Source organism: Temnothorax longispinosus, chromosome 7, assembly GCF_030848805.1.
Source record: "Temnothorax longispinosus isolate EJ_2023e chromosome 7, Tlon_JGU_v1, whole genome shotgun sequence".
Classification (NCBI taxonomy): Eukaryota; Metazoa; Arthropoda; class Insecta; order Hymenoptera; family Formicidae; genus Temnothorax; species Temnothorax longispinosus.
Genome location: NC_092364.1, coordinates 17,710,073 through 17,726,643, shown reverse-complemented (window position 1 = coordinate 17,726,643; position 16,571 = coordinate 17,710,073).

The following is a 16,571-nucleotide window of genomic DNA, read 5'->3' as shown; positions in this document are numbered from 1 at the left end:
CACGCCTGAGGATCGGGGGAAACGGAGAGGGTTCCCAAGTCTTTTGAGCAGAACTAAGTTCGTAACGCGTGATGACATGCTTACTTACGCCAGTTGACGCCGATGCTTTTACGCTTTTCGGCCGGCGACCTGCAACGGAGAATTTGATTAGGTCAATTATGCGGCGCCGATCGGATCTTCACGTGAAATTAGATTGGCCACGTCGGTTATTACGCCACAAACGGCCTTTTTATCTAGCTGCAGCCACTTGTGGGGCGTTCCGTCGCACGCTCGATCTCTATCTCTAGGCTTATGAGGCGGTGCTAATTTAATTCGCATCTAAAGCAATATCGCTACCATTAAGAATTGTGTAGAACAACATGTCAATCCAACGCATACAAAGCGATTCATTCGGATTTTGACACTTGAATAATAGGCTGCATCTTTATTAATACACACATTATTGTTAATTCATGATTTGTGATGTAATTTAAGAAGGGAGTAAAAAATTAACAAAAATTTTTATATATTTGTGGATTAACATTTTTTAAATATATGCAAAAATAAATATTGTCGATTTGTCCCATTATATATATAATAGTTTTATACTAAACAATAATATAAGGTTCTCGAAAATTGCTTCGTCCTACCCTCGACTTTCGGAAGTTACTTTTACACGATCGCAGCCCATGTAATACTTGTCACTTTGACAAGTATTAGATCTAATCTCTTTTACTAGTGATGCCGCGTAGATTTTCCGTGGAAAAAGGGTTGTTCCACAGACGCACTAAGCCGAAGATTGGTGTGATTACGTTTATACACATCAAATCCAATAATCCTCGTCTTTTTCGCGAAAAATAGGATTTTGTGACACTTCGTTCCGACATCATCTAACAATAAGCTCAAACCACAAAACTCAGAACTGTCAGTAGTATACAATATATTTTGACGGGGGATTTGAGTTTTGATGCGATAATATCTTCAGTTCAGATATTACTCGAGTGAATTTGCTTGTTGACCAAGTGAGTTTGCCAAATTCTAGGTTGGTGGTCTGGTCTGAAGCGGTATTGGATATATGTCAAAGAACACATACAAACTTTATCCTTTGCTTCATAAATATCCACTAATTCGCGATTACAACAGATTATTTTCAGAGGTCTAAAACCAACATTACTGGAAGTTCTTTAAAAAATCTAAATTGTTATAGATAACAAATATTTATTTATGTATTACTGACAAAATTGCGCTTAAAGGCCAAAGACACATAATTTAACACATAAATTTGAAAAAATGCAATTAATGAAAATTTTATTTCAATTAACATAATTATTATTTAACAAATAAATAACATATACTTAAAAATTAAAAATACATTTAAAATATCGCGGACAATTATCAGGAAGAATTACAAAATAGCTACAAAAATTAATTCAAATTAAGAAAGAAAATTGAAGATAATCATAAGTAATTATTTGCATAAAGTAATTACAAATATAGAGCAGCTCGAGGCTAATGGACATTATATCTGCATCCGCTAGAGATCTGAGAGCTCGGATATTTAAGCTTCATTACCTTACCCGAAGTTGGTAGTCGTAGAAGGAAAAATGGTAATGATTTGTAAATATAATTTAGTCAATCAATGGAGAATAATATAAGTCAGTACGTAAGTCAGTCATTTTGGACAGCGTTAGATATCCATAAGACAGGTGTCTCATTGTTTTAATTATTACAGAAAGTGCTATTTTCTTTGTTCGGCATTTTCCCCGCATTTTTTTTCCGTAGAGCAGCATTGTCGACAAGAGACTACGGTGTCAAGATCCAACAATCTGTAACGAAAGTGTAAAGTCTTGCCTCGCAGCGTTGGTCGGTTAAAGACCGAGTCAAAAGAGGCCCACACCCCCCTTCTCTCTGGCCCCTCTGTCTTCGTTCCCAAACCCGCTGCGTATACGAATCGAGCGTACAAATATGATTTAAGCGTGCAGTAGCCGAGGGTTGAAAAAGCGGTTCTGAACGAACCACGGCGCACTTTTCAGCCCCTGAAAACGAAGCTCGTCGTCGAAAACGAAGACCACCCTGCCTCGACGTTCGTGCAAACTACGTGGAAAACTGTGTGCGCACACGCGTTCACACACACACACACACACAAACCCAGGCACGCGCAAATTTAGGTGTGTAAGTGCGTGCGGGAAAAATCTGTGGAAGCGTCCATGGCTAAACGCTGACACGGTAACATCGCGCGTTTAGTTAGGGTAGTTAAAACGGTCCAACTGGATTAGTTTCGTTTGGTTATGGCGATGATATAGACGTGGACACGGGGAATTCGACATTCCTCGTTAAGCGTTCGCGCGTGGATCGACCGGCTTATGATCCGTTGAATACGCTGATCCATCCTGATATGCTTAGTCAAATTGTGCGAAGTGGTTATTCGGCAATAATTTGACGAGAATATTTATGTCTCTTTACAGAGTAATGAAAAGTTATAAATAAATTCGATTTTAGAAAATAAACGTTAAATTTGTTTGCTCTTTAATTACTTCTGATATCACGAATTCGTTTAGAAAATGCATTTCAAAAGTTTAATAATTGTAAATGATAAAAAATATATATCTCAAGCTAACTTTCTAAATTTAATTGAAAATCGTGCAAAAATACTTTTATTTTTATATAATAAATTGTTTTTATATATCATCAACACATTTTTTATATAATATTGAACGTTCTGACATAATAAATATTTAACTGCAAAATAACTTAGCAATTTTTAACGTGTTTTACATTTAAATCGCCACAAGTATATTTTAAAAAATTTTCATAGACTGCACACGAAGAAATACAAACTGTCCCTGAACTCAATGCCAAAAAATGGTACGATGGTTTCGGAGTTATAGGGTATTAAAGTTGCCTTCGTAAGAAAACATAAATTGAAGTAAATGTTGTTTAATGTTCTAGCTTTATAAAAGGTGCTCAAAATTAATAAATTGTTTCGAGCTTTTTGAAAAATGTTTGGAGTTTGGCGGACGATATCGCGGCAGTATTAAGTGTTAGTCGCTGTAGTTGTTCTGGAGAAATTTTTGAGCACCTTTTGTAAAGCTTTAAACAGAATAAGGAACATTAAACAACACTTACTTCAATTTATGTTTTCTTACGAAAGCAACTCCAATACAACTCGGAAATCGTTCGAATTCGGACATATAGATATGTTTATAAGATATTTTCGACTTGCTTTCATGGCTGCTAAAAGCCGCTATACCAGTTTTGACACTGTTCAGGAACGTTCTGTAATTTGTTTTTCTCGTCGTCTGAAAAGGATTTCTTACCGCAGCAGGACTGGTGGTATTGTAGGTATACTTTACTGAAATCAATTGACAAATAAGCAATTTAAGAAAGCATCACTTGGACTTTCCGGGGGTAAAGCTTAACGGGAGTTACTGTCAGCTTAGCGGCTTATCCAGCTGCACCTAAATCGACCTAACAATGAGTCTCAGGGTAAAGAACATTATCTTACTAGGAAGTCTAGAGTAAGGATCTCGATTTCTAAAATCGAATTTTCCTGTAATATTTATCGTGGCATCTCTTGTCGTTTCACGTCAAATATCACCTCTTTCAGCAAAGTTCCCTAGAGTGTTATTTCTATCGAGGCGCCGCGCCGCGCCGGCTTTACATACAAAAGAACAGCAAGCGCTTACAGAAACAATAATCTGCATAACAACTATGTCGCACGAGACAAGAAAAAGCCCAAAATCTGCGTATCCTTCGAGAAACCTACCAAATCATCTTGAACTTTCGAAAACTCTCGAGAGCGAAAGATCTTGTCGCGATTCTCGCTCAAGTACTTATACGAGATCGTGAAGTTCTATTCCGAGTTCGATTCCCTCGACAGATCTCTTCGATCATCGGCGTTCGATACCCGCGGGAAGTCCCAGAAGAGCGTTGTTCACGATGGGACTATTTTCAAGTCGTTCGAATCGGGTCCCGGGGCCGGGGATTCGCAACGGACCACCAGCACCAGCTGCCAGCGAGTCACCGAGAAATCATCGTCGGCGGCGGCGGGGCCCTCTCACGGGCTCCCGATAGGGAGGACACGGCGAATAATCGGTAAATAGGACGAAGTCGCGAGCGGGCGACACCGGGCCGCGTCCAATCCGTGTTCACGCAGCAAGCGGACTGTGACGAAATCCGAAACTCCGGGACCACGATGGATTTCGCCGCCGCGCGCGGGATCCTTTTTACGTTCGCGTTCCTATACGTTGTGTGGTCAAAGAGATCGACTTGGCTCGTGTACATAAAGGATCAGGAACCTTTCGCAGCGCCGTTGGACGGACGCGATGAGCGCGGAAGCGGGGCACGAGTCGCGTCTTCGATGCGGGTGGTGGATGATCCGATGTATAATTCGTATAATCTGTAAATCGCAGCTTAACGTCTCCAGAAAAATGGAAAATAAATTACAGGGAGTATAAAATATGGACGTAGGAAGGAAGTAGAACTGACAATAAGTTTGGCTTAAGGCGGTGAAGAATAAAATAGCAAAAGATTGAAAGTACAAAATGATGCTCCTCCCACGCCAGAAATAACATTAATAAAAATTTAAAGTTTGGCAGTAAAATACAATTTTTAATAACGGTTATTAATTAATAAGATATTATGAATAATCAATCGTTAACGATTATTTCTTCCAAAGGGAGAAAAAGATATTATAGTTTAAAATAAGAAATTTGCAAGTTTTATTAAGCAACAGCTCTCAAATGTATCCTTTCATTCAGACGCGTGTTAATTGGGAACGCAACCACCACTTTCAATGTATAGAATCGCGTTTTAAGGGGAGGTTACCGTTCAAAAAATCGAATTTTTTTTTGCTTAATTTTTTGCTACGTAAAACTTTAAACGCGTTTTTCTCCAAACAGCATTTTTCGGCGCGCGGCGCGCTCTACAGCTTCAACGGATGAACCGATTTTAATAAATGACGGTGCAAAAGAAAAGAAATTTAATTTAGGCCTTCAGGAAGCGTTTTTTTCAAAAAATTGGTTGCAAATAATTTTTTTTCGAACGTTGAAGCAAAAGAAAACAGGGAAAAAAGAGGTTTTTTTTCAAACGGCCATCATTTTGTTATAAGGGGGTTTTTTAAAAATCGGAAAACGATAAGGCCCCCCCAAATTTAATCTATTTTAATAATTTTTTTGGTTTTTTTGTTTCCGATCAGCTGGCAAGGCTGTGAATGTGCCGCGCACATAGAACCACGCCGTGTGGACTGAGAGCTGGAGCCGCCATTTTTAATTATTTTCTTCCGAAAAAATTCTAAATTAATCTTCATTTGTGTACAAATAAAAGCCGCGAAAATTTTTTTCCAAATGTACTTATTTTATATTTAAAAAAATTCCTGAAATTGAGACATTTTTTGAGCCTCTGAACGGTAACCTCCCCTTAAATAAATCTCAATTTTAATTGCCAGTATCATCATACGTGCCATGTAATTAGAAAATTACAGATTCTCCGCCAACAGCCGTCCCAGATCCGAGCCGAATCCCGTCCTGTCTAGTCGATCGAATATGTAATTCGCGTCCGACTTTAATGAGAATGCATTCGCAACGCCGCCTTGCGAAACGGTCTCCAGACGCTGCCGAGCGCCGCGTAAGCGGCGAGATTTAATCGGCGTGATTCGAGTAAAGCGAGAAACGATCGATTACATCGTCCGGGCGCGCGCTGCCATGCCGCAGCGGCAATATATCGGATGGATATCGGCCGAAACGTGCGGCCGAGCACAAAGGCGCCGCTCGCCATCGCCGCTGGAAAAGGCAAGCGCGTAAAGCCGCGCAACGCGGTATTACACGGAGGAACAGTTCGCGATGCCTCCCTCGCAAATGCACACGTCCGCTCGTAAATGGTGGTATCCGCATAGTTCTGGAAGACCGCGGAGAAATAGAGAGAGAGAGACATAAAAGCGATGAGAAGTCATCAACTTCTTCAAAGACTTGGAGAATATAAAAAACACTGGTTACGATCACTGTTTCGCCAAATTTCTTGCCGCATAGATTTCTACAAGCGAAAATTACACGTCACTCAACGTTTATTTCGATCTGAGCAGTTCGCAAAGTTGTTATTTATTCGTGGAAAGACTAACTTTCAACGTTCTTTTTTTTATATCGGACGATTTTATATCTTGATTAAGTATTTTTGCACAAAGTGAAAACAAAAGAAAGTGCGTAGCGCGGGAAATGCCGATTTTCTAGAAGTCACTTGGGCGACTTTAATCCTGGGATTTTTATCGCAATATTTAGGTCGCACTCTCTTATGCTCCGTTGCGCCTCGTCACTTTTGCAATTAGCCGCCTTTCTTCGCAACTATTCTTTTTCACCGTTAGAATTTCGTGATTACGCTGTCGCAGTCGCTCGAGCAAATATTCATCACGGAACGGAGAAATAATAACTGTTGCTAACTGTCTCTCTCTCACTCTCTCTCTCTCTCTCTCTCTTAATAATTCTGTATAATTGAGATTCATTCTATTTCGGTTAGATACCTTATTAATAACTTGCGTAGCAATAACGTTGTTCCCGTTTAATCCCGAGAAATCATTGGTCCTCCTTTAATTAAGGTAGAAGAATAAAAAGAAACTTAAGACGTTTCTGCAGCTCGAAATCTTTACAAAGTATCGAATTAAAGAACGGCAATTTTGAAGTCTCATAATCTCTAGCCGACGGTCCATTTTTGTGAGATATTGTCGTAATAATGCAGGACCATTCTAATAAAATATGCTCAGGGACTCCTTTGCCAACGATCGCGAAGAGACGAACTTATTTTTCTCATCGCCATCCAGTTTGCCAACAGCTTTGCGGCGCAACCCCCATCAATTCCCCTCGGATTCCCCGACATGTTCATCGCTTCCGAGAGCCATCGAGGGACCCAGACGAAGCGACGGCTCCTCGTTTCCGCCGACAGCTAAAGCGATCCCCGATCGCGGCCGCTTTCGCACAACTCATCCCTAACGTGTTCCTCGCCGAGACATTAAAGTCACGAACGGATGCGCGGAACGGCTAAACAGACTGCACCGCGTCGTCGTCCTCTCGGGTTCCCCTCGAATCTCGAAGCCACCACGAAGGTGAAAGAGGAGGCGGTGGCGGAGGTGGAGGAGGAACCAGAACAGGAGAAGGAGAAAGAGAAGCAGAAGGAAGACGTGGTCGAGGAAGAGAAGAAGAAACTTCTCGGCGAGGGCCCTCGAGGCCCTCGCAATTTTTCAGTGGGATTTATTAGAGCATCATTCTAAGGCTTTACGACCACCTGGCCGAGCCAGTCATCTCCCTTCGCCCTGGCACTTCCACCTCGTTCCGTCCCACTCGACACTCTGCTCGTTCGAGCTCCGGGCCCGACGAGAACGCGAGAAAGGATTGCGCGGGAGAGACGAGCGCTCGCTCGCTCGCTCGTCTCGTCTCGTCTCGTCTCATCTCCTCTCGTCTCGTTCCGTCTCGTCCCGTCTCGTCTCGACGCGAGGAGAGGGCACAGCTCAGCTAATTATTTTATTCTCACGCCGGGCCCGTCAGACTGCGCGTGCCCTTCATTAGACTGCCTCCGTCCCCGTCCCGCCGCACCCTCGGGGCACCGATCGTTTAGTGGATTACTTCGTCTCGGTACGCGCGCGACAAACACCGTCCGCTCCGAATACCGGTACCTAGAGTGCTCATTCTGCAGTTACGGTTTTCGGATAAAATATAACAATGCCAATCTCATCATATGTAGACATTATATTGGAGAAAATTATCTCAATTTATATTTCTAAAAGTTTTTTGTTACCTATCAACTGTGGTGCACAATTTATGCTGTTGATATTTGAGAGAAAAAATATACACATATCTATGCGTGAAAATCTATGATGTATAAAACATATGTGAAAAGTATCTTCACCATACATTATTATGTCTTACACTGCATGATGACAGATGAGCATGGTAACGACAATTTTTATCCGCTGGGCAGGCTAAATACTGCAACTTGTTTTCTAATCGAGAAAAAAAACTAAATAAGTGTTTCAAATGTGAGAGATGTATTTCATCCGAGAGGAAGACGTGATATCGCCTTAAGGGGAGAAAACTAAGTAGAAGCACGAAAATAAGCGATTTTTTGAACAATTTTTTTAGAGGTAATAAAATAATCGCATCAATTTCAACTTTTGGCATACTTTAATTATAGGTGTCAAGCACTAAAAAAAATTTTTTTTACAAAAGAAAATGGCGGCATTACAGGCTTCACAATTTGGCGTCTTTTGCGCGAGGTGGAAAAAGGCTGCCATCGTCACGTTTTTTGTAGCGGTCTAAAACAAAAAATCAAAAAATTTTTCGATTACTTATGAGTTTAGGCGAAGGATATATCTATAAGATTATAAAAAAGTGCAAAATTAAAAATTTGGTAAACATTTTAATCAAAAAATTAAATTTGCAAATTTGAATTTTTGATTAAAATGCCTACCAAATTTTTAATTTTGCACTTTTTTATAATCTTATAGGTATATCCTTCGCCTAAACTCATAAGTAATCAAAAAATTTTTTGGTTTTTTGTTTCAGACCGCTACAAAAAACGTGACGATGGCAGCCTTTTTCCACCTCGCGCAAAAGACGCCAAATTGTGAAGCCTGTAACGCCGCCATTTTCTTTTGTAAAAAATTTTATTTTAGTGCTTGACACCTATAATTAAAGTATGCCAAAAGTTGAAATTGATGCGATTATTTTATTACCTCTAAAAAAATTGTTCAAAAAATCGCTTATTTTCGTACTTCTACTTAGTTTTCTCCCCTTAACTTTCATTCTGCACACCGCTGTTTTTGAAGTCCAGATCCATCTCGACTTATCTCGCGCTGCCGAAAAGATTGAAATCCGTCAATTAACTCCTGATCGACGCTTTACGGGCGCGGAACTCCGAGACTGATGGGCTCCCGCGAAGGCGCGAGGGAACACTGCCGGGGGAGAGAGGGAGGGGGGGAGGAGGGGGCCGCTTTATTATCGCACGGGGTACGGGGTGCTCAAGGGAATAAACGCGCTCAAGTAACAGCGAGACGCGAACGCTCGCACGTCCCCGGATTTGAGAATGGTCCGTCGCGCTTGCCGCGAGTTATTTAAATAAAGCCCTTTGTCGGGCCGGGTCGAGCCCATTACCGAAGTACCTTTATAGCCACGCGTGTACGCCGATATGCCATATTACCGTTTCCCTTTCTTGTTTCTTTTACTCATAAGGGCTCTCGCCTCCCTTCTCTCTGGCCGGGCGACCGAGCGGACGCGTGCAAGCGCGCGAAACTTAGCACCGAGTTATATTTCGGACGCTCTCTCTCGGAAATATATATCGTAGTTACAATCGTAGTTACAAGGAAACGTTGACGCGCTACAAAATATAAAAACATCGGGCATCAAATAAAATTATACAATTATACGAAATGCGGAAAGAGAGAGAGAGAGAGAGACTTCCCCATTTAGATGATTAACGGATCGTTCGAGCAGCATCTTCAACGACAATAAACGCTATGGAGAATGCCGAGGAATCACACGGGTGGTTTGCGGAATAAGATGGGGATCGTTCCTCGCGCAATCACAAAATGTACGGGATGTCAGGGGTCGTCGCGTATTTCACCGTGCGTAAGTTACGCGCGAAACCGAATACCCATTGCGTATTACGGATTTACGTTGCGAGGAAACGTTACTACCGCTGCCGGTGGAGTCCAAGCCCGACCTCTTGGACTGGCGCCACATCAGTCTACCCGCGTGATTGCAAAAGCTTCATAAAGCACTCTCGTTTTTGCCGCACTTCGTGCTGTAAATATTTTTCGAGACCCTCTAGGGCCCCCGTAATACAAGGCGCGCGAAATTCCATTCCTTCGTTGCTTAGACCTTAAATCTCGCCGACCGCTTTACAAACTAGAGCTAAATAAAACCGAATTTTTCTTTTGTGTAATACCATCCGACATTACATTGCCTTAGAATAAATAAACATTTTATCTGTTAAGGAATTTATGTGAGTAATGTTAAATTTTTAATTATTGTAAAACTCGGATTTATAGCGGAAAGTTATCCTTTCCGCTATAAATCGAAATTAAAATATTAAAGTTCGGAAGCTCGATATCTAAATTATAGCGTTGACAAATGACGTGGCTCTTGGTGCTGCAAAGTCTCAGGGGACATTTCGAAAACTACGGGACACTTCGTGTCTATAATCTCTCACGGAAAGAGAGAGAATTCTCGCAGATGGTCTCGGAGTCGAGGGATCTATCGATCATACGTCTCGCCGTGGCCAATATTGTGGGTGTTCCTCGCTCGCGTTGGAAGGTCGAAGGAAAAGTAAAAGAAGTGTGAGAAAGGGGGAGGCGGCGCGTAGACGAGAGGCGAAAGAAGCGCGTCCTATGTGTGTGGTGGGCCCGTTCGTAGGCCTGCTTGCGAACTATGCGTCTCAAAAATGTCAGGGCAGCGAGCACGCCCGTATGAACATAATTCAGCTCGTTATACGCGAACGGACCTCTCTCTCGGCTGGCCCCCACGAGCCGTGAGCCTTATGGGCCCCCATACGGCCGCATGGGTCCGCGTATCCTATGCGAGGCGAGGTCAGGGGGCCCTCTGTTCCAATTTTGTGCCCAATAAGACTAATTCCCTCAAAGGTGCCGCGCCTCGAATCCGGCCACCTCTGCGGCGAGAACTTATCGCCAAATTTTACGTAAATTATGTGACGTCGGGCATTACACCGTGCAAGCAGTTTCTGCAGAAAAAATCGCGTTTCCGAGACGCCCGTCGTCATCTGACGGTCACTAAAGGGATCCAGACTAGGCCCCGGGTCAATTATAGCATTTTGGCAAATGTGTCTGCGAATTTATTTATTATTATGCCGCTACGTTGACACTAATGATTTTGCGCTCTCAAATGGGTTGGCTCAAAGTCTATGAATCAGCAATATTAAAAATAATTGAATGCAACGCAAGAAGTTAATTTAGCTCTAATAATATCTATTTAGTAATTAAAATTTTCTATATTAATCTATATTTTGGAAATATCAAATAATATTCTAACAATAAGTGCAAGTTATATATGTTTGAGATCACAATCTTTAGAGAGATAATTATTAGAACATTTTCCAAGAATTGCTTCCAAAAAATCTAAGATCTGTACTTTTCAAATAATTTCGGCGGCTCTGCAGTGAATAATTTCCGTATCGAAGCATCTATCGAGCATGTCGAAGCTCGTGGATGCGCGCCCTTGGAGAGCCGCGTGTTGGAGAACCTCGCGGGCCATCTCCAATAATTTAGCCCGTCGCGGAGAATGCGTCAACCACGGCAAACAGTGGATTCTGCATAAATTCTGGCCGCGCTCGCGGAAGGCATTTAAAAAGGCGTCCCTTTCTTCCGCGGCGTTAAACGCCGGGTGGTCGTCCAACGGCAATGGCCCAGTTCTAAAGTTATGCAAAGGACGCATTCATCCGCTCAATAAGGTGATCAGGAAGATATTTAGAGCATTTGGTAGTCTAACGAGGCGGTTAAAGAAAGACACCGGGGACCGGACTGAAACCACAGTTTTTCGTGAACGTCTATTCAGCTTGTGTCAACTCCACGGGAGGGAGACACGAGACTCGCACTTTCCCCCGAAGTTAAACGCCATACAACGTGAATAATTAATACGTTTTTCTTCCCCCCTCCCTCTGCCGTATCGCAGGAGCCGTATTTTATTTACACAGCCTCTAAAAAACGCGAGAGTCGCCGCTTTCTCTACGGCCGTTTTAAAGATTGTTCGAAATTGAAGATAAAAGTAAGATATATGTATGAGCAAAAAATGTACATACAAACCTTCAACTTGTAATAAATTGGAAAAAATCAGTTATAGAAATTTGTTGCTTAAATATTTCTACAAACTGTTATTTTAATAATAACTAATAATAAGCGAAAGTATGACCGTACATGATATGTAATCAAATTAAGGAAAAACGTTGATAAACGATCAGGACTAAATCTTCGGTAATGTACATTCGGAGAATTGTACATAAAATTCACTCGAATAATATTATTAGCAACCAAGATCCAGTCCAAGATCATTCAACGGCGTTTTTCCTTAGTTTGACGATATTGCAATACTTGTTACAATGTATCCAGATCTCTTCTGTATAGTTTACGCTATGATCTCTCATATGAATCCGGTCGAATCTCATTCAAGGAAATGAATGTTCATCTTCATTGTGTCCGCTCCGACACCTCTCATAGACACTTCAGGCGCCTAATAAGATTCCAATTCAATTACCAGAAAGAAGTGACTCGAAGGTCATCGATCGTCGTCTTCTCGTCGTCCACCCACTCGAATTCGAGCGTAGAAACGCAAAACAATTTCGGGGCGTTTCTTTGATGGGGTCCCGGGGCCCTCTTTTTTCCCCCGGTTTCGACTCGACAGAGCGTCCCGTCGATCCCGGCGCGCACGAATTTCTATTAAAAGCGGCAATTAGTCTAAGTCCCGATAAATCTTGATGAGTGATACGCCGACATCAGTCTCGTTGTCAAAGACGCCCGCGGCGCGGCCCGCACCGATTACCAATACACAAAAGCTGGAGCGCACGTACCCTGGGCTCACGCATACGCGCAGTGAACGTGTACGTATACGGGGGACACGCGTGAGCGCGACGGACGAATTTCTTCGGACTTTTCTACGCCAGACCGCGGGGCCCGTTGTTATGTTAAACTAGGTGAGAAAGCCGGGATACGGGACTCTCCTCGCAGCGGACCCCCTCCCCTCCTGCCCCCCTTTCTCCATTAGAATTTTTAATGCGGCCGTTTAGTGGGCGCTGCCCTCAGAAATCGAGAACTGCAGCGGGGAACGCCGCCGCGAGGAACTCCTAAATGCTCCGACCTCTTTCCTCTCCCGTTGGGCCGCTTCCTCTTCATCTTCCTGTCTTCTCTTCTTTTCTCTTTCTTTCGTCCCCCCTTCCTCTCTTTTTTTTCTTTTCTCTTCTTTTCTTCGTTATTTCGGTCGAGCCTTAAATGCCCGGGCCTTTCCCTCGGCCGTCTCGGAGCTGCGTCTCTGGAGCACGGCCAAGAAGTGTCTTGGCTTGTATATGTATTCCGTGATTACGCGGCTGCACAGGTGTTTCTCGCGAGGATCGATGTCTAATCGCCGGCGGAAGCGGAATCGTTTTATTTCACGGTTTAACTCCTCCAAGTGGTCTAAACATCCCGATCGATTTGACCGGCTGATGTGCAGCTCACAAAACCGTTCCTTATCCGCGCGGTATAACTCCGCGCTTTCTCCTCGCGCGCAGAAACGAATTATAGTGTAGAAGATAAAAGTTTTAACGTGCAACATCTGTTGTAATATCGACTCTGGAAGCTGGACCGATCGTATATGTGTGTTTGAGAAACGCATGCTTCTCCGGTACCCGAGTAGGTTTTCAATAACGTAATGTTGTTAAAACGTTTCACATGTCTGTCGTATAGAAATAAAACCTTTGCGATTTTTATTAAACTTAGCATTGCAGATTTTTCGTAGTTGCTGAAATTAGAAATATAAAAAATTGAACTCCAAGATTCTCTTAAGAGAAAGAGAGACGTTAGGAAATCTGCATTCCGTGGATCTGCTTTAGACTTAAAGAATTTCAATGTTTTGGCGTTGACTGCAAAATGACCTAAACCGACTTAAAACGCACCAGATTATCGTATGGATTAGCCTTTTCCGGAGAAAATAAAGAAAAAAGAGGAAAAAACCGAGAGTGTTACTGCAGCAAATTCGATTTCAGAGACGACGATCGTGACAAAACCGTCTGGTGTTCGACAAAGGGCAAGTTCAATCGATTCCGAGGTCCTCATGAGACTTCAAAATCGGCTAATCAATTTTTTCCACGTTACAGTGTGCTACCTGACATCCTCTCTTCTTCGTTCGTGCGACCTTGTCGCGAGGGACCAATCGAGCCGGGACTTTTTTTTGTGAAGACCAATGGTGACGCCTAACTCACCAGCGGCACTCGACCGTAGTCCGAGTGACTCCTAAACTTAGGTACACTGATTCCTGTATGACAATGTCCGAAAAGTAAAAACTGTCACACAGAACTATCGATCCGGTGCCATTGTCTACCTTCGCCCGGAAAACGCACGGAACGAATATGCTTCGCAACACTTCTTTCTCCTTCGATGTCACGCCCCGTTCCGTCGGCTAATTGTGAAAAAGATTTTTTCTTCCGAGCTGCCGGTATCGGTAGCACATGTCCAATCGGATTTGTCAAACTTTGGTGCTAACGGCTAAGGGTAACGATGGAGAAGACGGTAGATTAGAGCAAAAGTAGAGAGGCAATATTTCTTAGCTCCCTGTCGTGAAATTGCGCTGATATAATCGAAAAGCTATCGAGTTTTCTTCAAAGATGTCTTACTAATGACCAAAGTGGACAGAACGTAGCGGTAATAATTCGCAACGTTCCAACATGTAATCGTTTCACAAGAATCAATATCACATCAATATCACAGTTTTTAACCCAAAGAGCACATATACAGCATTTTTAATTCCCAACACAAAATGTTGTGTTAAGAATTAAGAAAAAATTTTCCACAATTAATCAAAAATGCAATTAGCTCAGGTATATTCTCCCGCAATCTTCATTTGACGAACTGGTATATTTCTTCTGTCTATACAGATTATAATGTAAATCATGAGTATATATTGTTTCACGAATTTATTATAATAATGATTTAAAACACCTGGGGCTTGATTCTTGAAATCATTCGCAAGAGAAGCGTATGCGCAAATGTTGTTCTTACAGAAAAGTTGCAAGTCGATTGGCTGTTGCATAGCTTTTAACCAATCAACTTGCAACGTTTCTGTAAGAGCAGAATTTTTGCATACGTTTCTCTTGCGAATGAAATCAAGAATCGAGCCCCTGATTAAATAGATTTAAAATCTTCAACCGCATATTTGTAAAACTTGCAATCAACAGCGGATGCATGATTTCTTAAACTTTTGTTCGTTTTACAGTCTAATCAGCTTATGAATGTCGTATTACGACTATATACCTTCGACGTATACCTACCTTCAAACTACTCTTTATTTATAATCTTAATTAATAAATAATCTTAATCTAACGTCAGTCACGTGTGAATTAACTTCTCGGCCGGCTCATTCGGCAGGGCTCATTCGGAATGATTTCTCCAAAGTTGTATATCCCTCTGATCAGCTGTAAATCTTAGCCGATCCTTGGATCGATGAAACGAAACGCACAATATTTGCAGCCACCTACGGTGGGGCTCCGTTCATCCTCGCTCGTTGCAGCGACAAGAATTTTCGAGAGTCCTCCAAAAGGAAAATTCATATGGCTCCGGTGAATCCCACGGGACCCCCTGGCGCTCTTACAAGCTTACGAGTTGCCAGAACTTCGCTACCGTACGAAGACAAACAGGCAGGTATACGAACGGTTTTATGGAGTGAATCCTTCGTAAAAATTTATGCCAGGCCCATTATGCGTTCATCATTATTTTACCCCCAGTGGCGGGGCTCATAAATATCTCTTCATTTTCGACGAGCGCGGCGGCAGCGGCGACACTTCCGAAGCCCAACAGGAAGCACCTCGTAACCGAGAATTCTCAGATCGACGGAAAAAAAACTCTCAAAGAATAATTGTCGGATAATACCGTTGCGCGTTGATATTTATGGCAGGTAACTTAAAAAGCGTAGCTTATTGAAGAAAAGTCACGTCAGAAATATGTCGCAGAGAGAAAAAACGAAGACGGCGTTAAGAGTTTGGGATTCGTTACTTTGTTCCTTAAATTTATTATCGCAAAAAGAGCGTATTATTGTATCTCATCCGTCTAATGGACGACGAATTATCCCACTGTACCTAAAAGATTCAAAATTTGCATCGTAAACGACGCGTTTTATCCGAAATTCACTCAACGACCGCCAATCACTTCGCTTGCCGATCGCGCTATCGTCTCCCCGGTGTACCGTACGCGTATCAGTAGCAGCGATACACACAGCGCGAGATGCAATCCTCCGCGAGACGACACGTTCCGTGGGCGGCCCCGTGGGCAGAGCCGCCCATTGTGCGGCATTCGTTTGCCAACCACGTGGCAGGGCGTAGCCAGCAGTGGGACCCCACTGGTATCATGAGTCCCAGCGAGAGAGATCACGGAGGCCTCCCCCCTTCCGCCGCTACGCTCCTACGTACGGACGTGAGCCCCCCTCGGTGCTCTCTCTTTCGAGGGAGAGACACACGGGACACACGGTACCCCACAGCTGACACGTTATTGCCGTAGTACCCCTCGTAACGAAAGCAACGTGTGCTTTGCCGATTCGTTTTCTTGTTTTCCCGGTCTCAGGAACGTGCCCGATCGCGACGTTGCCCTCCCCCGTGTTCGAGGGCGACCGTGCCCTCTTCGCGCTAAACACCGTTTTCACCCCCTTATACGCGCGGAGAGACCGCGCGGAGAGAGAGAGAGAGAGAGAGAGCTGCGTTTTATTTGTTCCTTCCGTGCGCGCGCGGCAGAGTCCGTTCTGCAGTTCTCTTTTTTTTCCCCTCTCTTCGTCTCTCTTTCTCTCCTGCGAGTTCCCACTCGACCATCCGTGTCTGCTTGGGACTTGGGACCAAAACGTGCGACCACTCCTCCCTCTGGATCT